The 26,207-nt window shown below is 41.3% G+C and overlaps 1 pseudogene; it reads left to right on the forward strand.

The window, feature by feature from the left end:
* Positions 1-17,423: 17,423 nt before the first annotated feature.
* On the forward strand, positions 17,424-17,542 carry LOC120604232 (uncharacterized; annotated as a pseudogene).
* Positions 17,543-26,207: the final 8,665 nt, after the last annotated feature.

Consider the following 26,207-nt stretch of genomic DNA (forward strand, 5'->3'; position numbering starts at 1 on the left):
CTTCCTCCCAATTGCAAAGGTCCTGTGAATAACACTCATGGAATCTGCCGGGGTCAGGTGACCATCCCTGAACCAATCACTGTGGGTACAGTTGGGTAAGGTGCACTGATTAGTCAGTCCTGGTCTCCTGTCTCTCACCCGCCCAACCAGCGCCAAAGGAGGAATTGGCCCCATCTGAAACTCAAGCACTGCCGTCAGGGAGTTCCCCAAATGGAAACCAAGATACCGTGACCCAAAGAATGAAAATGGCGAGGGGCCAGAGAAACAACAGTCGTGCATGGTAGACCCCTGATCCATATGGTTCCTTCCACTTGCAACACCCGGCCCCCACTTTTCACAGCGACAACAAACGTTATCACTCACAGCTCTGATAATAGAGAGAAAAGACTGAAAATGACCCAAATGTTTATTAAAATAAGAGATTGGCAGGACTGGTGGTTTTCAAAATGTGGTTCTATGATCAGCAGCAGCACCTGAGAATTTGTCCCAAATGCAAGTTCCCAGGCCCTACCCTGGACTTACTCGGGGGGCCCAGCAGTCTGTTTTCACAAGGCCTCCAGGTGGTGCTGATGTACACATAAGTCTGAGAACCAATGGGTTAGAAAGTTAATGTTGAATCCTACCACAGAAAACTATTGGGTATTTTAGTTTCAGAAACCGTTTTCTTAAAGGCTTAAAATTTGAATAAGAGCAAGTTGCTCATTAATTACAAAAGCAGCAGTCACTTCTCTGGTGCTGAGCTTAAGTCATTCAGGTTGTTTCATGCCGTCGCTGCTAAGGTTCTGTGGCAGCCACTACAGGTGGGCTCCCTCAACACCCGCTCTTAAAACTCCCTCACCTAGAAACCAGACAGCTAAAGAGGTTTGCCAGGCCCCTCCCCTCTTGAAGGTAGGGGTGGCTGTATAAAAGGAAACCTGCGGAGGGGGTCCTGGAGAAGATTTTGTTCCCCTCGCCCAACATAAATAGGGGCACATGCAACCAGCAACGCCATTTTTCCTTCCCTGTTGTTTTTGTCTGGAACATGGATGTGATGCCTGCAGGTGTGTGGCCACCTTGCAATCAGGAGCTGAAAACCAACGGAGCAAAATGACGGAGCAAGAAAGTAGAAGGAGCCTGCAACACTGATGGCCTCGATGAGTCATTACACCAACCTTGGACTGCCACCAGTTGGTTTCTTGTCTGGGGAGAAAAATAATCCACTTTTGTTTAGGTCGCTGTAAGTTGGGCTGTCTGTTACTTGCACCCAAATGCCTTCCTAATATACATGTACAATGCTTAGGACCTGCTGTCTTTTCAGATCCTGTCTGAGACTTAAAAAAAAAGGCAAATGATTGATTCTAAAATACCGAGAGAAAAACCTAAGATAGGAATTAATATGACTATAAAATGGAATTTTATAACGGCACGATTAATTGTGAAGTTCAGCCTTCATAAAGATGCCCCAGTATATGGAAAGCAATTTGTCAGTTAGATTTTCTCACTGCAAAAATGCAAAGTGATGTGTACTTATTGCCAAGAAGCCATGGCCCAGAGCAAACTCAACGAATAATAATCTAATAATTTAAATTACAAAAGTAATGTCAAAAGTTTCTACAGCAAAACAAAATTATTAATGCAGGACGTGAGTATTTTCAGAGTCTCTGTCAAGACACGAGGTGGGACATTCCAAAGTGAAGGTCCTTAAAACTGGACTCATTTTGTTACACAGTAAGTACGCTTTTCAGGATGATCGTAGGACATCCTCTCTAGAGTTTGATAGAATTTATTATTCTTTAAGTCAATTAAATATCCAAGCTCCTAAGATGAGAAAACTTTGTAAAAATGAGCTTTAGGAACAGGTAGACTGAGTGAGTAGTTTTTTTGTTTAAAACATCAACCCTTCCAGGGAAGATACGATGAATTGTCCCCCAAACAGCTCATGCCTTCTTCTGCGTTATTTAGACCTCCATTGTTTTGCATTGCCTGTCAATTATGGCCAAAATGAATTTAAATTGATAACTAGCTCCATTTAATTTATGAAAGAAAATATTTTATTGAAAGTGGTGGTGATTACACACCTGGATACAATTGCCCCAAACTTATGGACTGGTACTCTTAAAACGGGTGAATAAATAAAGCTGGGGAGAAAAAATTAAAAAAAAACAACCTTCTTTTGAAATATAAAGAAAAATATCTATAAGTCAGGATTCTCCAAAGAAACAGAAACCAATAGGATATTTGTTTGTTTGTTTGTTATAAGGAATTGGCTCACAAGATTATGGAGGCTGGCAAGTCCAAAATTGGCAGAGCTGATGTCTCACTTTGAGTCCCCTCGTGGGAATGTGACTTAGAACAGCAGGATTCATGCAGGTAACTCTAAGGAGCCTTTGTCCTTTCTCACCAGCTTTACTTTCCTGCTGCTCCTTGACAGTGGCCCTTCTCTCCTCACAAAGGAAAGTCCCTCTTTCTATTCCTGACTTTTACTGTGGTTTATTGTCCCAAGGTGTAAAAACTTCCAGGCACCACACGAAAGGGCAATCTGAGATATCGGTGACCATTATTCTCCTTTAATCAACCCAGAAGAAAAATTTTAAAACATCTCAATGTTAACACTTTATGGACACAGGAAATAAAAAACATTAATTTAATTTCAATTCTTAACCATAGTATTATTTCCAAGAAGTACAGAAGAGTGATCATTAAGACTTGAAAACATAAACACATAATTAGAATGAAATTGAGGTGGGGGCGGGAGGAGTGGAATGTAAATTAAAGATCCAAAGGGGGCAAAGTATAATTTCCATTTTGTCGTTCACGGCTTGTTTTTTGATGGATGATGGTGGAAATCAAATAATTATGATATCAGTGATTTTTTAGGGATAATTTCAGTGTGATGAAACTATTCTAAGATGTCGATATTTCCAGTCTACAAACATTACATCCTTTTTCAGCTATTTTTAAATTTTGATTTTTTAAAATTGTGCAATTATCAACGTAGTTTTTGAAAATGCCTTGAGAATTGAAGTGTCTCAAGAGCTTCAAGACAATTTAGAGAGGGGAAAAGGAAGCCTGAGGGCTCGGTTTTCTGGCTTAGTGCATTGTGATAGGGGGCGAGGCAATCAGGGGGCTGAAGGCCCAGAGAGGAACGCAAGGGAGGGGGCCTGAGCCCGTGCCTGCCCCAGGCTCTGAGCAGAGTGGGGCTCTGTAAGGCTGCCCCTGCTGATGACAGACAGTACAGAGGCGCAGACAGGCAGAACGCGGCCCCGTTAGCGCAGCCAAGATATTTTGTTAGCACAGCCAAGATATTTCTGCACGCTCTCTGCCACGGGGTAGATTGTGGCCAGGCCTGGGGTGACTCTGCAGGCAGGCTGTGTGGCTGGGCAGCCTTATCAAGGCCTGGGTGGAGATTGTAGCACAAACTTAGGGAGTCCTCAGCATTGGGCCAAGGTGAGGCCCAGCCCATTGCATAGACTTGGGCAGCAGATGCCAGGAGAAAGCCCTGAGATGGGACCCAACCACACTTAAAGGACACTCATCGGTCCCCAGCTAAAGACCCACAGAGGCTAGGGGCCCCCTTGTCCCCGGTGCCCCAGCCCATAAATTATACTTTTTCTGAACATCTTTGAGAGGGTTGGTGCTATGGACTGAACTGTAAGTTCTCCCCCCCCCCTCCCCCCAATTCATATGTTGAAGCCCCATACCCCGGGTGTGGTGGTATTGAAACGGAGGACTTGGGAGGTAACTAGGTTTAGATGAGGTCAGGGATGGGGTCATACATGGGGTTAGTGTCCTGGTAAGCAACTGGCCAGAGAGCTTTGATCTCCCTTTGTTGCCCCACCACACTCCACCACCACCCACCACCACCCACCACCACCCACCACCACCATATGAGAACATAGCAGAAAAAATGGCCATCTATGAGCCAGGCAGAGAGCTCTCACCAGGAAGTGACTGACTGGCGTCTTGACCTTAGGCTCTTCAGCCTCCAGAACTGTGAGACATAAATTTCTTATTTAAGCCACCCACTCTAAGGCATTCTGTTATGGCAATGTGAGCTGACTAAGGTTTGAAGGAGGCAGAGTTCTAAAGAGTTTGGTTCTCCAAGCAAAGCCTAAATTGCCTAGATAAACTGTTTAAAGCAGCAGTTCTCAACCGAGGCTGGAAGATATCACCTGGGGAGCTTAAAAAAAATACCTGTGCTTGGGCCCCACTAGCAGAAGTTCTTATTTCATTGCTCAGGGGTGCGGTCTTGGCATCTTAGTCTTCAAAACTTTCCCAGATGATTCTAGTATGCAACCAGGAGTGAGAACCACTGGTTTAAAGGAGCAGATTGGGCCAACATTATCTCTGGTCCCTGGCTGCTTCTTGCTAGGCTTGGTACTCCAATCGGCCTAGTTATTCACCTGAGTATAGTGTCAGTCCTTCGGTGACTAAGCAACACAGCTCACATGCAGGGTCAACACAAGCAGCTATGCAGATTGCGCACCACACAAAAGCACCTGGCTGTGGGGGATTAAAATCCAGCTTTGCTCTAGTCAGGGAGGAACGTTTTTCTAATTTCCTTTTCAGAGAAGAACTGCATAACCCCCATCATATACACACAATAGACTGGCAGAAGTGGTCTGCAAAAATTATGTATAAAGGTAACTTTTTTTTTCTCTCTCAAAGGAGGAGCTCGCCATTGGTTGTAGGTAGGCTACGCACAAGATCCAGCCTGTAGACGTGTATGGTTTGGTCCAATGCAGTATTTTGATGCATAGAAAAATGTCACAGAAAAATCCAGATTCCCTGTTCCTCTTAAAAAATAAGACCTGGGAATGATAGTTCTTCATTCTCTCGTGGCAGCAAATCACTGCTGCCAGTAGATAGAGTATATGGGCTTGGTTTTTCCACAGTCTCCACCATTCCCTATTGTGTTCATCCAGCTGGGTTCAAGCATTTGCTTTACTTCTTGACTCCCATGTGAAGTGTTTAGTTTGTGATCCTTGCTATATCATCTTACACCTTGCTTTTTTCATTCAATCAGATCTCTTAGAGATTGATTGTTCTATCTGTAGATTTGCATCATCATTTAAATGGCTGCATAGTGTCCCTTTGAATGTCTCTTTGTATCTCTTAGAGTATCCCCTATTAATGGACATTTAGGTGGTATCCAGCTTTTGCTACTACAAGTAGTGCTGTAGGGAATATCCTTACTCAGGCTTCAGACATAGGCAATAGCATGCCAGAAGAAGCATGAATCTACTCCAGAAAAAAAACTGTTCAAAATTCAGGAGTCCTAAGAACCAGTAGTTAAACTAGGTAACTTGAAATCAGCTATGGTAGAAGTATTTACACTATGGGAATTGGCAAATGCTACAAATCAGAGTGTTATTTTCCCCCTGGGCGGGGAGTCTGAAGGGTTCCAAACGTCAGAACTCAGAGAGTGGGGCCGATTAGCACCAAGAAATCAGAACAGGGTTTGGCCAGAAGGGAGGGCCTTGTGGGTCAGGGGAGGTATTGAGGTCTGGGTAAGTAAATGACTTTTCTCCCAAAGAGGGGACCCTTTGAAGTAAAACAAGGGCACTATGAGGGTAGGGACCCTTAAGCACATAAGGTGCTCAATGACCTTGGTTTAATACTCAAATGCAGTGGTCACTAGGAACATGCCTAGAGCTGAGGTCAAAGATTATTACACAAGGTCAAAGACTCCTCTCTTGTTTATGGTAGGGATCACCTAAGAAAATGGATGCAAACATTTAGAAAAGCTTAAAATAATCTCCCAAAATATTAGGTAAAAGTAAGAAAATCCTCTGACAATGATTTCTATTATAATAATGATCACTTTTCCAAGGCACAGTAACATTGCAACATACAGTGCTTCATCCCTGTGTCGCCTTAACAACCGTCATCTCATGCCCCCAGGAAAGGAAAGAAAAAACAAAAAGTCCCCATCATTACTGATGACAGCATCTGTGGAGGTTAAAGAGGCAGTTTGGCTTCATCTGATTGTGGACTCAGTTCCTTTAACAGCAGGAATAATCACCCACATTTCTTGTGTAATGTACACTCGCTATGAAAATCCAGATTTTCTGGATTTTTCTGATTCAAGATGCTCTTTTCTTTTGAGATCTCAGTGACTTTTCACACAATTCCCAGCACCCTCCCTTCTTAGTCCTAAGGACCTCCAGGCAGGGATGCCCTCCACCCTCCTTTCTTCCCAGATTCCTTTCTGCAATCCCCCAGCCCCTACCTGTACTGTTCAGTGCTAGCAGCTCTTTTTTAAGGTGTGAATTGTCCCCACTTAGTAAGAGCTGGAAAGGAAGGCAGTACCGGGCGAGAAAGCAGCATAGATTTAGGCAGCTCTGAAACCAGAGCCATAAAACCAAACCACTCTGATCTATGATCACCCCAAGAGAGGGGCTGCTGCTGGGGCAGCTGGTAACTAAGTGGTAAGCTGAGTTTCCCAAACGTGAATTCAAGAAGGGTTGAGACCTATACTCAATATACATGACTTTGCTGGTCCATGCAACAGAACACTGTGTGCTGTGGCTGCTGTGTGTCACAGTCTGACTTCCTTCCTGTCAATCACAAGGAAGATGCATGCTGGCAGACCAGATACAGGAAGAGAGGGATGTCCAAACTCCACTACCCTGCAGAAATTAGGTTAAAATGCTCACCTAGAGAGGACTAGGAGCTGAGAGGAGGAGGAGTGATTTCCAGGCAGCCTCACCCAGGTCGCTCCTCCATCCCTCCACCCTCTCCACTCTCAGGCCAAATCCTCTGCACAGAGACTAGCAATATGAGCCCTGATGCTCAGCACCTCACCTCTGATAGGCCTGGGCATTGAAAATTGGCCACAATGCTGGTAAACCTGTGTTGGTATTTCTTTTCTCTTTTTCATAATTTGAGAGCCTCAAAAAAAATGGAAGTGGCTTGGGCTGCTCTCAGCTTCTGAGAGGTCCTGAGAGCCACGGCATTTGGTTTTTAGCTGGGAAGGTCTGGCCTACTTCCCTCTCTACAACCTCGCTCCAGCTCCTCTCGTTGGCCCCCTGGTGAGGTCAGAGGTGGGACCTTCGGAAAGATGGTGTCTGGGGTTGGGTTCCTCTAGAAGCCGACCAGAGACAAAGATCTCAATGCAACAGTTCATTTGGGAGGTGGTCCCAGGAGGCCCCCGTGGAGTAATGAGAAAATGAGATAGGGAAGGGAAGAAAGCCAACACAGGTGTGATAATAAACAGGTGATCTCCATGAGCAAGTGGATGCAAACCTTCTGGGGGCTTCTGGAAGGTTCTGAGACATGTAGAACACATCTTAGAATTATCCCACGCGAGGGGTGAGCACCATCATTGTTGCCGAGGCTGCTCCTGGGACAGTCCCCAGTACCCTGGCCTGCCCTGAACGAGGTCCATGCATACCAGAGAATATTTTCAGGTGGAGAATCACAGGGACATAGAGTAGAAACCCTCAAATCTCAGTGGTTCATCTCCAGTTTTGGGGGGCGAGGGGGAGACTCTGGAAATTGCAGTCACTCATGGACCCCAAGTCATGAAGCAGCTGCCATCTCGAACCCTGCCGATGATCCAACCAGAGGGAAAGAAAGACGTTCTGGGGAGCCCTGAACCGAGAATTAATGCTCCGGCTAGAAATGACACGTCTCTTCCACTCACAGCTCATTGCCCAGAATTACTCACACGGCCCCACCCAACTGCAAGGGCGAAGGAAGTGCCCTCCTACCTGAGCCTGGGTGGCAGAGCTGGCTGCTCTAAATACTACGACTTCCCACGGGCTCCAGCTGTTAGAAGATGAAGAGCAAGCCCATGTGCATTCTATACACAAGACGTTCTGAGACCATCTCCTCCTAACAGGCATTCTTTAAACAATCAGGTGAACTGGCTATATGGGGCCCACTCTTGACTGTGCTGAGAAGTGACCGCCTCCTTTGGGAGCCATGCTCTCCCCCCTAGTCCCTGCATGGCCCACTGCGTGTTCCACTGATCAGAAGTTTATGGGAGCAAGAACTAAGTTTCTATTGTGCCAAACCACCAAAATGTGGGACTTTTCTATCAATGACCTTGGTAGCACCCTAAGTAATAAACGAGCTTACTCACATTCAGGGGTGAAATGTTTGCAAGCCCAATTGTACACCCGTTGGAAGCCATGTTCCCTAATCAGCTTTATCAGGGATAATGGTGATCATCTGTTCTCCCTCTGACACCAGCATTTGTCTTTCAATTTATTCTGAATTTAGGTGGGGGAAGATGTTGTTTATTGAAATCCCTAAAATTCTAACAATTAAGTCCTGAATAATACCACTGGTGGCACTGATGAGAAGGGAGGAACAGTTTCCAAAACCTATCAAAAGGTATTGATATAATTGCATAATTGTTTTCCAGAGAAAAGAGCAAACTGAACTATTTTTAATGTCGAGAGCTAAATAGTCTGGAGAAAAATGTAATATATTATAGAAAATAAGCAATAGTCCTCAACATCTGTCAGCCCCTTTCAATGTAACAGCATGGAGAGTCCTGGCTTAACATTCCTGCCATATTGCGATTTATAAGAAATAGGAGGTCATTCAGATGACCAAAATATATTTCTCATATGTATTTGGTCTTCATAATTCCTGGCTCACAGCTCCAGGAACTCTTGGAATTTCATAAACCTTGAAAGTGAAAAAAGTGTCCCTTGTTATGTTAATGAGGTGACTAGGAAAGCTCCCGAAGATGGGGATTGGTTGCCAGATGCAACTTTCAGGCTCCCCTACCTCCCCAACCCCTTCCCCCGACCTCTGGGGAGGAAGAAGAGCTGAAGGTGGAATCGATTGCCAATGGTTTAGTCAATCATGCCTATGTAATGAAGCCTCCATAAAAGTCCAAGAGGACCAGGTTGGAAGAGCTTCTTGGTGAACACGTGGAGGTTCAGGGTGAGTGGCATGCCTGGAGTGGGTTTGAAACTCTACGCATCTTCCCACATACCTTGCCCTATGTATCTCTTCCATCTGGCTATTCCTGACATATCTTTTTACAATAACGCAGTGATCCAGTAAGTAACATGTTTCTCTGACTTCTATGAGTTGTTCTAGCAAATCACTTAAACCCATGGAAGGGGTTATGGGAACCTCTGATTTATAGCCAGTTGGTCAGAAGTATAGGTGACAACCTCGACTTGTGATTGGCATTCTGAGTTGGAGTGGGTCATTGAAACTTCCCATCTGTGGTCAGTTGGTCAGAAAAGCGCAGTAACCTGGTCTTGCAACTGGTGTCTAAAGTGTACGTTTTGTGTGTGTATGTGTGTGTGTGTGTGCGCGTGTGTGTGTGTGAACACCCTTATGGAATCTGATGCTATCTCCGGGTAGATAATGTCAGAACTGAGTTAAATTCTTGGGCACCCTGCTGGTGTCTGAGAATTGTTTGTTCATATTGGGGACCCTCCCCCAGTGGAATTGGGTCTAGGAATCCGATTTCATTCCTCACTTCCAAACTAGTATCCTTGTGGAGTTAACATTCTCCTGTTATCTTAAATAGAGCAATGGCTATGCATTTTTAGTCCCTGGGGCTTCTGATTTGAAAGCGTTTTTCCCTAAACTTGTTTCAATCTATCTTTCCTTCAGAAATGCTCCAATTGCATTTCCATAGCGGCTGTATTAATTAATAATGATGATCAGAATTAAAGAGAGAATTAGCAAGCCATTCCCTGGCTCTTTCATCAAAAAGGAAGAGTGCTAACAAGCGCTAATGGCTTGACAGGGAGATCTCACATTTTTGAGAGCTTTCAACCTGCCATCACATTCTGAAACTTTACCCCAGAGGCCGCTCTAAGCAACTGGATGTTTGATCTTTCTAGTGTAAGGAGGGGCATATATTCTCAGATTTCCCAACTGAACTCCTCTTGGAAAATAAAGCCTCCAAGCTGCATGAAGCAGAAAACCACAACTAGTAAAAACCAATCACTTTGTCCATAGACTTCATAGTTACATTATTATGTTATGTTACATTATGTTATTTTATAATGTTGCATTTTGTAGTGTTTTATATTTATTTGTTATCTATCTTATAAGAATTGAAATTCTGTGAGGTACAGTAAGGATTCATAACATGTTTTTGGAATGCATAAATGAGTGATCTGTTTATTATCTGAAGTCAAAGCAATTTAAAGAAAAAAAGTCTGAATTCAAAAGTACATTGTTGAGGTGAAAAATTGGAGACAACTTAAATGTCCTTTAATAGGGGAATAGTTATTATTAGTTATGGTATATCCATGTATGGATTATGAATGTAACAGAAAATCTAATTCAGATTGGATGAGGGGAATTGCTGGAGGCAATTGTTTATAATCCTGAAAAATCTATAGAAACCTGGGCCTCAGAGTGGGTTTGGTTCAGTGGCTTGATGATATTATTAAGGGCAAGGTTTTTAAAAACAATTCTAGTCTGTCTCCTGTGGCAGCAGCTAGAAACAAAAGCTGGCTTCTAACCTCATGATCACAAGATGGCTGCCAAACCTCCAGCAGTTACGTGAATCCTCAGTCATATTCAAAGAGAGAGAGTTTCTCTCCCAGATGCCCCAGAAAATCTAGCCTCTCACTGGCTTAAATTGAGCCATGTGCCCAGCTTTGACCTAAGAATTGTAGCCAGGAGATTTGCTTATGTGGATTAATTTGGGTCTATGCGACATGCCTACCCCTGGAGCTGAGTGTGCTCTCAGCTTTCTCAAGGTACATAGGCTATGCAGGGGAAATATGTTCATAAAGAAAATTCAAGCATTCCAAAAAAAAAAACAGAACAAAACTATGATCTATTGTCTATGGTTACATACGGTTAAATTTTTATATTTCTGTGGGGAAAAAACTATATGTTTTCTACAGTTGCATATATATTTATGTAAATATATACTAAGAATTCTGGAAGGATCTACTACAAACTAGTAGGTTACTTCTAGGGAGGGGCCTGAGACCGATAATTATAGTAAAGGGTTATTTTAAATTTACCAAGAAAGTGGTCCTCAATCAGAGGCAATTCTGCCCTCCAAAATACATTAGCCAATGATCCCAGGTATTTTTGGTTGTCACAACTAGGGGAGGGGCAAAGTGCTACTGGCATCTAGTGGGCGGAGACAGAGAACAGCCCTCACTGCAGAATCATCTAGCCTAAAATGCCAATAGTGTTGAGGTTAAGAAACCCTGATTTAGAACATTAATTTTTGTAAGGAGATGAGATTCAAGTATTACTCGCATAGTTAAAAGTTGATTTTTAAAAATGATGTCATGGACGCTGTAATAGGTGATCCACATCCCCGCTTCGGGACCCAGTCTCAGATTCCCCCAGCTGCCAGGGAGTGCTGGCTGCTGATGACTCACGTTTCTGAGTCCCTCTTCAGCAATTGTCCTTAGCCGAAAGATGCTGCCTTGTCCAAGATTACAAGTCCTCTCCAAGGGCGAGCTTCATCCTTGAGAAACCCCAGCACTTTTGACATTGTGGGATAACACTTCTTTGTAGTGGGGGGCTGTCCTGTGCACTGTGGGATATGTAGCAGCATCTCTGGCCTCTACCCACTAGATGCCAGTAGCACCCCTCCTCCAGTTGCAACAACCAAAAATGTCTTCAGACATTGCCAAATGTTCCTGGGGGGCAAAATTGGTCCCTGTCCCTGAATTAAGAATCATTGCCTTATCCATTGCCTGGTTGATGCAGGGAAACAAAGACTCGGCCCCAGCCTAAATTTGGAACATCTTCGAGGGCCATCCCAGCTGTAGAGCTCCACTTGGGGTTGGCTGAGGCCTTCATTGCAATTGTATCATAGTTCAATTTCTCCCTCCGCCCAGTCCTGTTTCCCTCACCCTTTCTCAGGGGGAGTTGTTTTTAAGAGCACTCCCCAGAAACATTCCACCTGCAGATCTCCCTCCCAGAGTCTGTTCCCTGAGAAACCCAACCAAGACCAAGATGGCGCTCAGAGGGGTTAAGGGACTCATCAAAGGTCTCACAGTAGATGAGGTGCGGTGCTAAGACTGTAACCTATGTCATTACACCAAAAACGATGCTCATAAACATGAAACTGTGTGGACTTCTTTTTCGTATGGGGCTCTGCTGACACTACAACGCAGTGAGCTCTGACTTTCCCACCCCCAAGCCTACCCAATGTGTGCAACTGAGGGAGGTGAAGCTTAATGGCATTAACTCAGTCCCCTTCTCTTTATTCTTCCCAAGCTACATCTCTTATACATGTGCTCATCTGTCAATTCTTTTAACCAGTTGACAGGTAGCAAGTCCGAACATGGAGATGTTTCAACTACAAGTACTTAACACAGCTGCACAGAGGCCTTCTATTCGGAAAACTTCTTTCCTTGGTTAAAATATGGATATGAGATAAAAGGTCCATATGAAGATCATGGTTGGGACAAGGTCATTCCTCAGTGTGATGGTCCATTTCTAACAACGTGGGACGGTAAGGGAGGTTAGAGTGCCATGGTCTGGGGTGAGAGCTCTTACTATACTACCACTACTAATAATATACACTATTATAATTATTATATAACATGTAATAATAAAAAATAATCGAGCCATTGCTATATGCCAGGTAACACATGCTTTATATATGTATGATATATATATTTATATATATATCATACGCTTTATATATGTATGATATATATGTAAATATTTACATATATATCATACATATATTTTTTATATATCATACATATATCACATATATTTATGTATTATATATTTATGTATAATATATTATTAAATATATACTATATTAGCATTTATTTTACAAACTGTATAATAGTTATATAATATATAATATAACATATATCATATATCTCTGAGAGAGGCATTATTATTTTTCCCACTTACTGATGAGGAATCTGAGGCACAGAGAAGTTAACTAACTTATTCAAAGTCACACAGCTGGTAAATGGCAGAGCCACAGCAGCCCACATGACTGCTCTTACTTTCAAAAGCTGTGGTTCCAACTTGGAGCACATTTATTCAATTAAATCAGAAAAGTACTAAAAAAAATCTATCTTTTTCCCTTCCTTCCGGTATATAGCAGGTGCTCAAAAAATAATTGAATGGGAAAAAAAAATGGGTGGTCTTTGTCTTAAACTAGTCTGTTTAAGCTGGTCAACCAGGTTCAATTAAGGAACATGTATAAATACTGAAAATATGTTTCCGTCCATTGTATCTCAAAAGAAAAATACAATTATGGATTCGCGATATATTTTCGAGCATCGAAACTACAAACTCTCTTGTAATGCATAAGTACATTATTCAACTTCCGGTCCTTCAAGGGTCCAGCTTTTTTTTTTTTTTAATACATTGTATACATTACAAAAAGTGGAGGGATTGATCAGTTACTCAGTGGTTTAAAAACTTTCTGTACAGTATCTCTCTGTAGAAGGAGCAGTACAAGAACTGGAACTGACTCTGCCACTCATCTTTGCGAGAAGAAACACTGACTTGGGTTTTGTAGATTTTGCTTCACCACTGATGAGCAGGATCTGATCAGGGTGAACTTCCTGTAGAATAATTCACAGAAAAGTTCTTCGTGCTTCTTCATCTTCCTTATCTGAAGTTAGCAACTTAGGGTAAAGGAAGAGTGTTGAGGAAGTGGAACATAGAAAAAAAGAAGAAAGAAAAAAAGAATAAAAGGTCAGGGTGACAACCAGCCTAAATGTCCTTTATAGGAAGGAACTGTTCAAAATCGTAGGCATGATAGTCAATTGTATTGGATGTCTCTTATTTTAAAATCTAACAGAGAAAAGAAAGAAAGAAACAAGAAAACAACTCTTAGTTCTAAAATCGAAAACTTCCTCCCTCCCTTTTAGGTTTCTTCAAGACATTTACCATAGTGGCCTGGAGTCAGACTGCCTAGATCCGCCCAGATTTTTTGTAAAGGGTTAACTGAATTAATACAGGTAAAGAGCTTAGAGAAGTGCCTGGCTCTTAGTAAACATCTATACATATTATATAATAATAATGTGATAATAATACTCTTAGCTATTATTGTTTTAAAGGGAAACTTCTTTTCCTCACATTTCAATTCAATTCATCAAATATTGGTTTAACTCTTTCTTGGTGCCCGAACTTGCTTTGCATTAGAAGAAACTCAGTTGTGCAGAACATCAGGCTACACATCGTGCTTGGGATCAGCTTTGCCGGAGCCGCTATTTTTGAGTTGTATGTTGGGCTAGGAGAGAAACTAGATGTGGGCGATCAAGACTTCTAACTTGAATCAGATGGGGTATGGTATCTAAATAGCGATGAGTCTGATTAACATGATTCATCTGCAACGGAAAACGTGAGCAGATTCCAAATTCACTCCTTTACTGGGTTGAAGAGTGTTCCTCAAAAATTCTTGTCTACCGGCACCTGTGAATGTGACTTAATTTGGAAATCGTGTCTTGGCAGATGTCATCAAGTTAAAACAAGGTCATACTGGATTCGGCTGGGCCCTAAATACAATGGGACTCGTGTGTTTATAAGAAGAGAGAAATTTTGACATAGAGCGTCAGACACACAGGGAAGAAGGCCATGTGCAGAGGGAGGCAAAGATTGCAGTGATGCATCTACAAGCCAAGGAACAACCAGGATTGCCGGCACCCATCAGAAGCTAGAAGTGGCAAGGAAGGCTTTTCCTGCAGAGCATTTGAAGGGAGTGCAGCCCTGCCAACACCTTGATTTCAGTCTCCTAGCTCCGGAACTGTGAAAGAATGAATTTCTGTTGTTTAAAGCCACCAAGTTTACGGTAATTTGTCATTGCAGCCCTAGGAAACTCACATTCACAATGAGAGAAATGAAAATTAAAATTACATTGACATGCCATTTTTAACCTGCCAGTTTGATAAAGATCAAAAAGTCTGATGACACGCTTAGTCAGCAAGCATGTTGGGAAATTTATTACTTTCATTTATTTCTGGTGGGAACGTATGTAAATTGATATAATCTCTTCCGAGATGATTTGGCAATTTCTATCAAAATTACAAATGCACATACCTTTTGACCCAGCAATTCCACTTCTAGGATTCATCTTATGTGTGCGAAATACACATGGAAAATTACATGGAGGCAGGTTATACAATGCAATATTATTTGTAATCACGAAAGTTTGGAAATACACTAAATGTTCATCGAGTGGTGATGACTATAGACCACCTATACTAGTAGTCAGCAAGCTCTTTCTGTAAAGGGCTAAACAGTAAGTATTCTAGGCTTTGCAGGTAAAGAAGTTTCTGGCACAGCTACTCAACTTTGCAGTTGTAGCTCAAAAGCAGTCATACACAATACATAAACAGAGGGGAGTGTCTGTGTTCAATAAAACTTTATTTACAAAAAAACAGATGATGGCCAGATTTGGCCCATGGGCCTTAGTTTGCCAACGCCTGACATACAATGGAACCCTATGAGCTAAAAATTAATAAGACAGCTTTCTAGGTCTTGCTATACAATGACTTCCAAGATTAAGTGAAGGAAGCAAAGTTCAGAATGGTACAGATATGTAAGAAAAAAATATACCTATATAAAAAGAATTTCTTTGTATATTCATGGATAATCTCTGTAGGGATCCATAAGAAACTGAACCCTACTGCTGGGTTATGGGATGAGAACTGTGTGGCTCAAAGATGAGATTGGGGAGATATTTTTCTTTGTACCTTTTGAATCCCGAACCATGGTCAATTACCTATTCAGAAAACTAAATAAAAATTAGAAATTTAAAAAGTGAACAAATTTCTTCCACCACCACATACATATTCTTTGCATAGCCAGTGAGCAATTATATAAAATTCAAGTTTCAAGGTCCACAAATAAAGTGAATCAAAAGTGAGCCACGACTTTTCATTTATGTTTTGTCTATAGCTGCTTTGGGCCTACAATGGCAGAGTTGAGTCATTGAAACAGAGGGCCCCCAAGTCTAAAATATTTATTATCTGACCCTTTACGTCAATAGTTTGTGGATCCCTATTCTAGATTAAAGAACAAAGCAATCTTTTGCGTGCTTCTAGAAATAGAAAGTTCTTATTTAATATTTCATGAGGATTTTTAAAAAATTAAATGGCTAATAAAGAACAAAATTAAGTTGGAAATTTTCTTCTTATAGAACATTAGAAAAGCCAGGGCCTCTGTAAACCTAGATAAGACCTTCACCCCACCTGTCTCGGTCTCCCAGTTCTCTAAGCTGGAGAGATCATCAGAATGAAAAAGTATACCAACCCCCTTTCCTATTTATCTTTCCAAAAAGTCAAAAGACTCAATGTCAACAAAAAATCAAGATGACTCAGAATTTCTTTTAGCATTTACTAAGACTGAGTTGAAGCTTTTTGTTTTTGTTGTTTTGATGGTGGAAAGAGCATTTTACCACTAATAAAACAGGTATAAACGATACCTGACCCCCTGAAAATTTAGTTCTTGGTTTATAGGAGAAAATGAACCCATATAAAAAATTAGGTAATAATAGGACAGTCTATAGCTAACTGTGTTTTTCAACTTTTTTGGACAATGATCCACTGTAAAATAAAAGTTTTATACTATGACCCAGTATACATGTTTATACACATATTCTGAAATAAAAGTATTGGTTTCGATATATGTCATTTAGTGCATTTTGGTATTTTCCATTTTGCTCCATTATTTTCTACTCCATTTTGGTCTAGACTAGTTCAATTATGAATAAAATATTAGTCATGACCCAGAAAATTAATTTTACAACCTACTAATGGATTGAGGTCTGGTATATACTCATTAGCATCATGGCCAAGAAGAATGACACAAGGAAATTGTTTAAATGAAGTGTGATACAAGTATATGGCCATATACTCATGAAAAGAACTGTGGTTAAAGTCTATGAACTGATGCAGAAAGTCGTCCCCAAAATATATCTGCAAATTAAAAAAAAAAAAACAACAGATTGTGAATAGCAAGTATTAGGGGGACTTTGGTTGCAGGTGACAACACACACATACACACATACACACACACACACACACACACACACACACACACACACACCCCTATCCCACCTTCCCATGGCAAAAATGAAATGATTGGCCATTCTTGAATCTCCTGGCATTGACCTATAAGGATGGGGGTGGGTGAGAGACATGATGCAAGAAAAATCTGGGTAGTACTACCCAAAGCAGGGGGAATACAGTGCTATTTAGAGTACAGTGTAAATATGCATGATATGATCTAACCGATGTTTAAAATAATATGGGAAAAGATATTGGGAGTTTAAAAAATATATAAATTGTTAACAATAAATACATAAAGGTCAGGATTGCCAAGAGAACTTTCACCTTCATTCACTCCTGTATCATTTGCACTTTTACCATGAATGTCTCGCTTTTAGAACTAATAAAAATGGTGAAAATATTTCCATTTAGAGAAAAGAAGAAATGTCTGGAAAAAGCAGAAAGTAGATGGTTGCCTGGACTGGGGGTGGGAACAGGGATTAAAAAGTAAGTCACTATGGCTACGCCACCCTAAACGTGCCCGATCTCGTCTGATTTCAGAAGCTAAGCAGGGTCAGGCCTGGTTAGTACTTGGATGGGAGACCACCTAGGAAGACCAGGCGCTGAAGGCGTTAAACAAAAAATGGTAAGTCGGTGAGGGGGCGGGATCTTACTGGGGTGATGAAAAGAACTGCATCGTATTAAAGATTACTAAAACGCATCGAATTGTATACTTAAAAGGGGTGAATTTTATGATGTGTAAATTATATTGCAATAAAACTGTCTTAAAAAAGAGAAAAGAAAAAGGGAAAGCAAGAAGAAGAGGAAGCAGGAGGAAAGAGGAGGAGGAGGAGGAGGAAGAGTCAGAGTCCAACCAATCCGTCCTCAGGATTTGGGATTCAGCTTTTCAAAACCACGTGCTTTTGCCCAACTCCAATCTTCCAGTCATTCCCACTCCATGATTTCTCAAAGATTACTGACAGCGTTTTCCCAATCACATCTGCAAATTATTTCAGTTCTCTGGAATGTAATTCATCAGGTTTAAAAACTTTTCGACAAGGTGAATATGGTAACAAAGTCCAAAAGTTGAACGTTTTCCCGGGGCCTCCTGAACCTCCTCTTAATGTATGATTCTCCTCTGATTACTTCTCCTTTAGTCTGTGTTTACATTTTGTGATTTCTTAAAAGTGAGTTCCTAGGCAACAGAAAGAGCTGGGGTGCTTGTGGTGCACAGTGAAATAGGAATCGGGAAGCTGGGCTCCCAATGTGGCCCTGCCCAAAGTCACCAAATGACTATAGTAGATGTTTGTGGTTCAGTTTACCTAGCAACTCTTCTTCCTTCTTCTGGAAACTGCACTCCAGGTTTTCTTGGGGGTAATTTCCCCTCTCCCAATCTCTGTCATTCTGGTGGGGCTGACCCCCACCCTTGGGCTCCAGGAATAAGCAAGTGACTCAGATTTGCCTGGATACCAGCACAGCTCATGTCTGGCCCCAGTGATTGGCTCAGAGATGACCATGTGACTCAAGGCAGTCCAGTGAGAGTCAGTTCTGGGATGTTTACTAGGAATACTGGAAAATAAGTGCTCTTTTTCTACTAGGATGTAATGCAATGTAGGGTTGCTGTGGGCCGCCATGTGGGGAAAGCCTAAATAAGGATGAAGCCAACAGAAAAGAAATGGACCAAGAGATGAGGAGAGAGTCCTGATCTCGCTATCTGAGCCTCTGGATCTATCCATACCTGAAGCTGTTGCTACCTGTAACTTTGCAGTTAGGTGAGCCTGTGAAATCCCTTTTTATAAACCAATTTGATTTGAGGTTCTGTTACTTGCTGTCAAGAATCCTGATCAATACAGTGTCCTTGGGTGAATTATTTCATCTGTCATTGCCTTAGTTTTCTTATTTGAAAAAAAACAAACAAACAAAGACTAATAATGAGATATGGCAAGAATGAAGGAATTTCTTGAAAAGAACTGGAAAGAATATAAAAGTCACACCAAATCACAACTACGTAAAAAAAGTTATACCAATTTATACTACTGTCAATTGTATAGAAGAATACCAAGTTATTTCTTTTTTTGCATTTCTTCATATTAACAGAACTCCAATTTCTATTCTAGTATATTGCCACTTAGAATAAAAGTTAAATTTCCCGGCTTCCCTTGCAGTGAGGTATAGTCACATGACTAAGGTCTGGCCAATGAGATGACAGTGGAAATGAGTGGGGGCTTTCAGGAAAGAAAAGGTGTATCCTCCTTTTCTTCGTGCTTCCTGCTGCTTGGGATGCAGATATGATAGATGGCTGTCTAGCCATTATTGTGTCATGTGACTTTAAGAATGGAGGGCTAGGTGATGCAGGCAAACAGACAGAAACCAGGTCCCTGAGGAAAATGGACCTACCATACCATCCCTGGACAGCTGACCTACAGACTTCTTTTACATCATAAAAGAAATAAACTCCTATCTTACTAGCCAACGTTCGTCACATCTCTGTTACTTGTATCCAAACCTGAGTCCAATTGACAGTGCCATTTTTCCTACATTCTCAGGAACACTTTGCATTATTAATTACTTTTTTCATTTCGCTAGTCTGATAGGTGAAAAAATAATGCCACTTTATAGCTTTAAATTCATTTCTCATAAGAGTTAAACTTATTTGCATATGTTTATGAGCCATTTGTCCCTTTTTTGTCTGTGAGTAGTCTTTTCTCGTTTCTTTGTTGACTCCAGTCTCAGGCTACCTCTTTCCCTTGGTTGTAAGATGGCTGCCAGCAGCTCCTGGCTTTATTCCATCTTCTCAGCAGCCTCAGCAGGGAGAATACCATTTTCATGGATGATCCAAGAAAAGTTTAGGGATTGTCAGGGGAATGTGAGAAAACATTTGCAAAAGACATATCTGCTAAAAGACTGTTACTCAAATTATAAAAAGAACTCTTAAAACTCAGCAATAAGAAAACTAATGACCCAATTTAAAAAATGGGCAAAAAATCTGAACAGATACCTCACCAAAGAAGATACGCAGATGGCAAATAAGCATATGAAAAGATTCTTCACATATGTCACCAGGTGAATGCAAACTAAAACCATAAGTAAATACCATGACACGCTTATTTGAATGGCTAAAATCCAAAACACTGACACCAACTGCTGGTGAGGATATGGAGCAAGAGGAACTCTCATTTATTGCTGGTGGGAGTGCAAACTGATACAGCCACTTTGGAAGAGAGTTTGGCAATTTCTTACAAAACTTAATATACTCTTAGCAAACTTGGAAGCAACCAAGCTGTCTTTCAGTAGGTGAATGAATCTTATTTTTATACGTTTATGAGCCATTTGTCTGTGAGTTGCCTGTGATATATCCATACAGGGGGACATTATTCAGTGCTAGAATGAAAGAGTTACCAGGTCGCAACAAGAAATGGAGAAATTTTAAATGCTTATAACTAAGCTAAAGAAGCCAATCGGAAAAGGCTGCATACTGCATGAGTCCACCTATACGACATTCCGGGACAGGTAAAACTATGGAGACAGTAAAAAGATCAGTAGTTGGCAGGGTTTGGGGGAAAGGTGGGATGAATAGGTGGAAAGCATGGGATTTTTAGGGCAGTGAAATGATTATGATACTATAATGATGAATACATGTCATCATGCATTTGCCCAAAATCTACTGAATGTACATTACCAAGAGTGAACCCTAATGTCAGCTATGGACTTTGGTTGATAATCATGTGTCAATGTGGGTTTATTGATTATAACAAATGTACCATTCTATAGGAATGTTGATGGTGAGGAAGTGTGTGTGGGGGGAGGTGGTGGGGGGGAAGGGGGCTTATGGGAGCTCTCTGTACTTTCCATTCAATTTTGCTGAGAATCTAAACTGCTCTAAAAAAAATCCGTTAAAAAAAGGGAATATTGGCCCTGACTGAATCAACTTGGGTCAGTGTCTCTTTCTGATCCAATGAGTGTAGCTAGGGGAACTGGATATGTTGATTAATCTGACTGAATCTGTTGGACCCAGCGGTGGGTCCATCTCTGGAGCCTGGAGTGGAATCAGCCTTCCAAAAGCACATGGTACAGAGTAGAGAGGGAGAGAACTCTAGAAAGAGAAGTGCTTGTTAGAAAAGAGGAGAATGGACATTGGGAGGTTAAATCAATAGACACTGACTATCCCAGGCAAAGAGAATCCAATTTTGTAACCAGGCAGAGTAGTGAGTCCTGGGGCCTGGAGGTGGTAAAAGAGATGGGGCTTGTGGGCAGACCCAGTGATGCATTTTCTTTTAGGTGCCTAATTTACTCCCATTCACATCAACAACTATGTTAATTTATTGAGTACCAAATATGGGCCAGATCCTGTGCTTACAGCTGAAGAGACTTTTATGAATAACTCAGTGGACAAGTCCATTAATTTTCAAAGGCTTCATGTTTACTCAATGAGCCGTTAGAAGACCATGCAAGTTTCACCACTCCAAAATTAAATTACATATGGCCTAATTAGAATATCCATCATCCTTCTAAATCATTGCAATTTTGAGTTTCAGGGACAGGAGGATTCAGAGGAAGCCAGAACAGTCACCTGACTCCCTGTGACCAGGCTCCCAGGTAACCTTTGACTTTGACTAACTAGAATGACCACTTAAGGGGAAGAAAGTGCGCACCGAAAGTTGCCTGTGGTCACTCTTGAGCAGCTGGACCACTGTGTGCGTCAATTTGGAGATTTTGTTATTGTTCAAAAGAGTGAGGCACAAACCGTAAATTCATTAATTGCTTTTACACAGCCTTCTAAAGCCAACAAAACCAACTTTTTAATTCAATGCATGAAAGGAAATACAAACCCCTTTTATCCTGAATTTTAGTCTTTGGATGCTTTTGAAGTGGTTTTGTTAGTTGTTGTTTTTTTTTAGGTTTTTCTTCCCTAAGTGCTGCATTGTCCATTACTGTTTGTGATAAAAAGAGGGTAACATCAATTTCTCTGTTCCCTCCACCTCACCTTGTTTCTGTTTCTATACTAAAGATATACGTACTTGAATTAGATAAAGACGTACACATTTACTCTTTCCGTCAATCTGCATTTATTAGGCACTTAATATACATTTGATACTGGGAAAAACATGAAAGAAATGAACACTACAGGCTGTCGTCCATGAGGAAACCAACACTCAGTCTGTAGCTGTGTAATCTAAGCTAGTTTTTTAACATCTCTGAGCCTCTGTTTTCTGAACTGTAAAATAAGGATGAAATATCACTCTCGTAAGAGCCTTATTTACTCATTTATTCAACAAATATAGTTTGAATTTCTGCTCTGTGCCCTATACTCCTCTAGAAAGTAGGGACACAGTGCTGGAATTTCTAGAGGGTTTTTGGTGGGGATGGAGGCTGGGCTGCAGGTAGGCTGGGCTCTCACATTTACAGGTGAGCATTACCTAAACAGCTCAGAAGAAAAGAATGTGAATCTCCTAAAGCCACTGTATTAGTTGTCTATTGCTATGTAATAAATCGCCTCCAAATTTATCAGCTTAAAATAATAAACATTTATCTCATAATTTCGGTGGGGTAGGAATCCAGGAGGGCTTGGCTGGGTGTTTCTGGCTTAGTCACTAGGGCTGCAGCCACCTACAGGCTCAATTAGGGCTGGAGGATCTGTTTCTGAGCTCACGTGATTGTTGGCAGGAAGTTTAGATTTCTCACCACATGGGCCTCTTCATAGAGCGGCTCGTGACATGGCAGTGGTTTTTCTTCTAAGCAAGTGACTTAAGGAAGAGAAAGAGAGAGAGCAACCAAGATAGAAGCTTCGGTGTCTTCTATAACTAATCTCAGAAGTGATGATACATCACTATTTCTATATGACCAAATTCTCTTGGTCATATAGACCACCCCAGCGCAATGTAGGATCGGGGGCTACACGAGGCTGTGATGGCCAAGAGGCAAAGGATTGTTGGGCAATTTTGAAGTCTGGCTACCAAAGCCACCCACAATTTTTTATTTCTCATTTTATATTAATATTCACCTTTTATACTTAATTTTGTACTATTTAAAAAAAAGGCTCCCCCAACTTCTATGAACTTCAGGTCGCACTAAACCTGGACGCGCCTCTGGTCCTGCAATAAGTCTCTGGGAGTGTTGAGAGATTTTGCAAACAGAATCGGAAGCAGGACCCAGTCCTGAGAAATAGCTTGAAGACCTGCCCTGCCTGGGGCGAGGTGTAGATTTCAGCTTCTCTCTCCTTGCCTTTTGTGACATTCCTTGGAAGCTTAAGATGTTAGAATCAAACCACAGGTTTTGATAAGTGGCAAAGAGATAAAGTCCTGTTTGCAAGCTGTAAAGGTGTGTTTAAGCATTCTGACAATGATCAGGTGAAATCCTTCTGCTGGTGTTGACCTCACTCTTTCTGGAACTGATGTACCTGGCAGGAGGGCCCCTGGGCCATGTGACTGGGGCACTCACTCACAGGTTAATTGACTTGTTTGGTCTGTTTCTGCCTAAGCCACACAAGTGACAAATTGCAATTTTTTTTCTTCTTTGCCTTCTTTCTTAAATGCACCAAGGAAAACAAAGCTGGCTTTTAAACTCTACTGCATCTATTGACTTTTGAACCTTCAGCTATGAATTAACAAAAACAAAACTGAACAGATAAACCCAAGAAAACCCAACTCTTTTGGTTCTTCCTTGAATGTCAGTGATCTGAGATAAATCTAGTCTTCCTACCCGTACCCCTCAAGGTAGAAACTGAATGACGTGGTGGGATTTGTCTAATAAAAGAAAGCCACCTTTTATTGAATGCCTGTTTGTCTCACAATGTTCGCACATATTATCTCACTTATTACTTATTTAACAGAGTATGTTTGATGACCCTGTTTTGCAAGTGAGGCTCAGAGAAGCTATGTGACTTGCCTAAGGTCACATAGAACAGAAATGATGAAATTGGGCTTGAATGGAGGTCACCCTGGTTTAGGAACTCAGTTCTTTCTACTATGTGGCCCTCCTCTGTTTCCAGATCAGGTCAGATTCTTATATGATCGTATAGCATCTAGAGGCTTTGCTGCATAGTACTTACTCAATTTTATTATTCTGTTATACTGTAACAGTTACCTATTGCTGTGTAACAAACTACCCCAAAACATAGTTGCTTAAAACCATCATCTATTATTTTTCATGCATCTTTGGGTTGGTGAGTGGTCCTGTTAGTTGTACACGAGTTTGATCGTGCAGCTGCATTCTGCTGGAGGGTCAGTGGGGACAGCCAGGTAGCTGGGTCTCTCTCACTCTGGTCTTTCATTCAAGGCTTTTCCAGGATGGTAGACTCAGGGCAGAGTTCCAAGGTTTTTCAAGGTCTAGGTTCTAGAACTTGTGCTGTGTTCCTTCTACCCAATTACATTGGTCAAAACAAGTTCTAATGAGCTTCATATAGGTTTAAACCATGTCAGTCTTTTCACAGCTATATCCCTACTGCCTAGAACAGGGCCTGATACATAGAATATTTCTTGACATAAATGAGATTATTACAGTGTATTTTTCTCCTAGCGCAGTGGCTGGTACATAGTAGAAGTTTCCTAAATGGTGGTTATTGCTTTATCGCTTTCCCAGAAAAGATAACTAATACAGATGATCTGTTATTTCTAGGGACACCTCAGATTTCCACTGAATGAGCACACAGAATGATCTTCATTATTCTCCTCAACCTACCCCCAGTTCTCTCGTATGTGATACCCAGTAAATTGCCAGAGACACATTATCAATTAATAGAGAAAGCGTAGAAAATAGGGATGAAAAGAGGGTGGTCCTGGAGTTCAAATCCCGGCCCCACCGCTCACTATCTGTGAGACCTCGAATGAGTCATTTAAACTCTCTGTGCTTTTGATTCCTGTTCTGTAAAATGTAAAAATAGTACCTATTTCTCAAGATTAATGAAAGAATTAAATGGGTTAATAGTTGTGTAAAGTATTAACAAGACTGGTTGGCATGCAGTTCCTGTTATGTAAGAGTTCACAATTACTGAATTATAAGTAACCGACAAAGCCTGACTTCAGTTTCCAATGAGTCACTTTCTCAAGATACCACATAGATTTCTGAGAGCTGTTCTCTGTCTCATCCAACAATCTTCAGGGAATCAGAAAGCTATGGAGATGAGCTCTGAACAAAAGCGAAAGCAGTCTTGCACCGTTCATGGTTGGGTCGCTTTAATTCACCAATTTCTAATTTCACATATAGTGTTTAGATTTTTAACTGTGGCTTTCTATCAGTACGAACAAGTCGATAGAGAGTCAACTTGGTGGGCTTAAATAGAAAAGTTATGTTTTACATGGAACTTTCCATTATTGTATTATTATTATTTTAGTGTGGAGAATTTCTAACATATTCGAAAGGGGAGAAAATAGTATAATCAGCCCTTGTATCCGTCATCTGGCGGTTTAAGAAATAACTCATCAAATATATTGTGGTCTGTCTAGAAAAAGGCATACCGCGGACGTTAGAAAGAAAAAGGTCTATTGTGATGGAAAAGATGACCTGACCGAGAAAAAAAAGAAACTGCAAAACAGTCTACACATTATGTTTCCATTTGGTATAAAAACAATGTATTTTACCAGCACATATTTGTAACGTTGTCACTTAGTCTTGCAATGGCTAGAGGAACAGGCAGGGACAGCCCCTTTCCAGCAAGTAGGCAAGTTTGCTGCCACACAAGCAAACGCACATAGGCAGCAAAGGTTGAAGACGTGGTTTTCCTCACTGACTCATTTGGCGGCCGGGTAGGGTCTGCAGTGGATGGGATCTTTTCTCTGCTCTCTCCTCAACACCAGCTCAGGCCTGGAGGGGCCTTGCAATCTTGGGGTTCCCCGATTTTGTGGTTTGAACTGGCAACATTCTTGAGTGCATTTGGAACTGTCTGAGCAGGAGGCTCCGGACTTCTGAAGTTGTCAGAACAGAGTGTTTGTAAGACACCCACCTCTTTTTTCTTGCTAATGTTGAGTACCTCCCTGGGCCCCACTGTCAGGTATTATTGTCCTGGACCCAGGTGGGGAGGGAAGACGGTGTGACAAAGAAAAAGAAATCTCTTTTTGCCTCCTAGGGGCTTGGCGACCGCACTGCTCTGCAATTCAGTTTTTTGGCTGCTCAAATGGAGATGATGGTGATCATGTTACTTCACAGAGTTGCTATGAAATTAAATGAGCTGGTATATTCCTAAAACATTTAGAATAGTGCCGTCATATGGTAAATACCAAATACATTTTAACTGTTATTATTCTAAGCATTATTGACACTTTTCCACGAATACATATTACTTTCAAAATAATAAAAAAAAAA

Source organism: Pteropus medius, unplaced genomic scaffold (genome assembly GCF_902729225.1).
Source record: "Pteropus medius unplaced genomic scaffold, Ma_sr-lr_union100, whole genome shotgun sequence".
Taxonomy (NCBI): Eukaryota; Metazoa; Chordata; class Mammalia; order Chiroptera; family Pteropodidae; genus Pteropus; species Pteropus medius.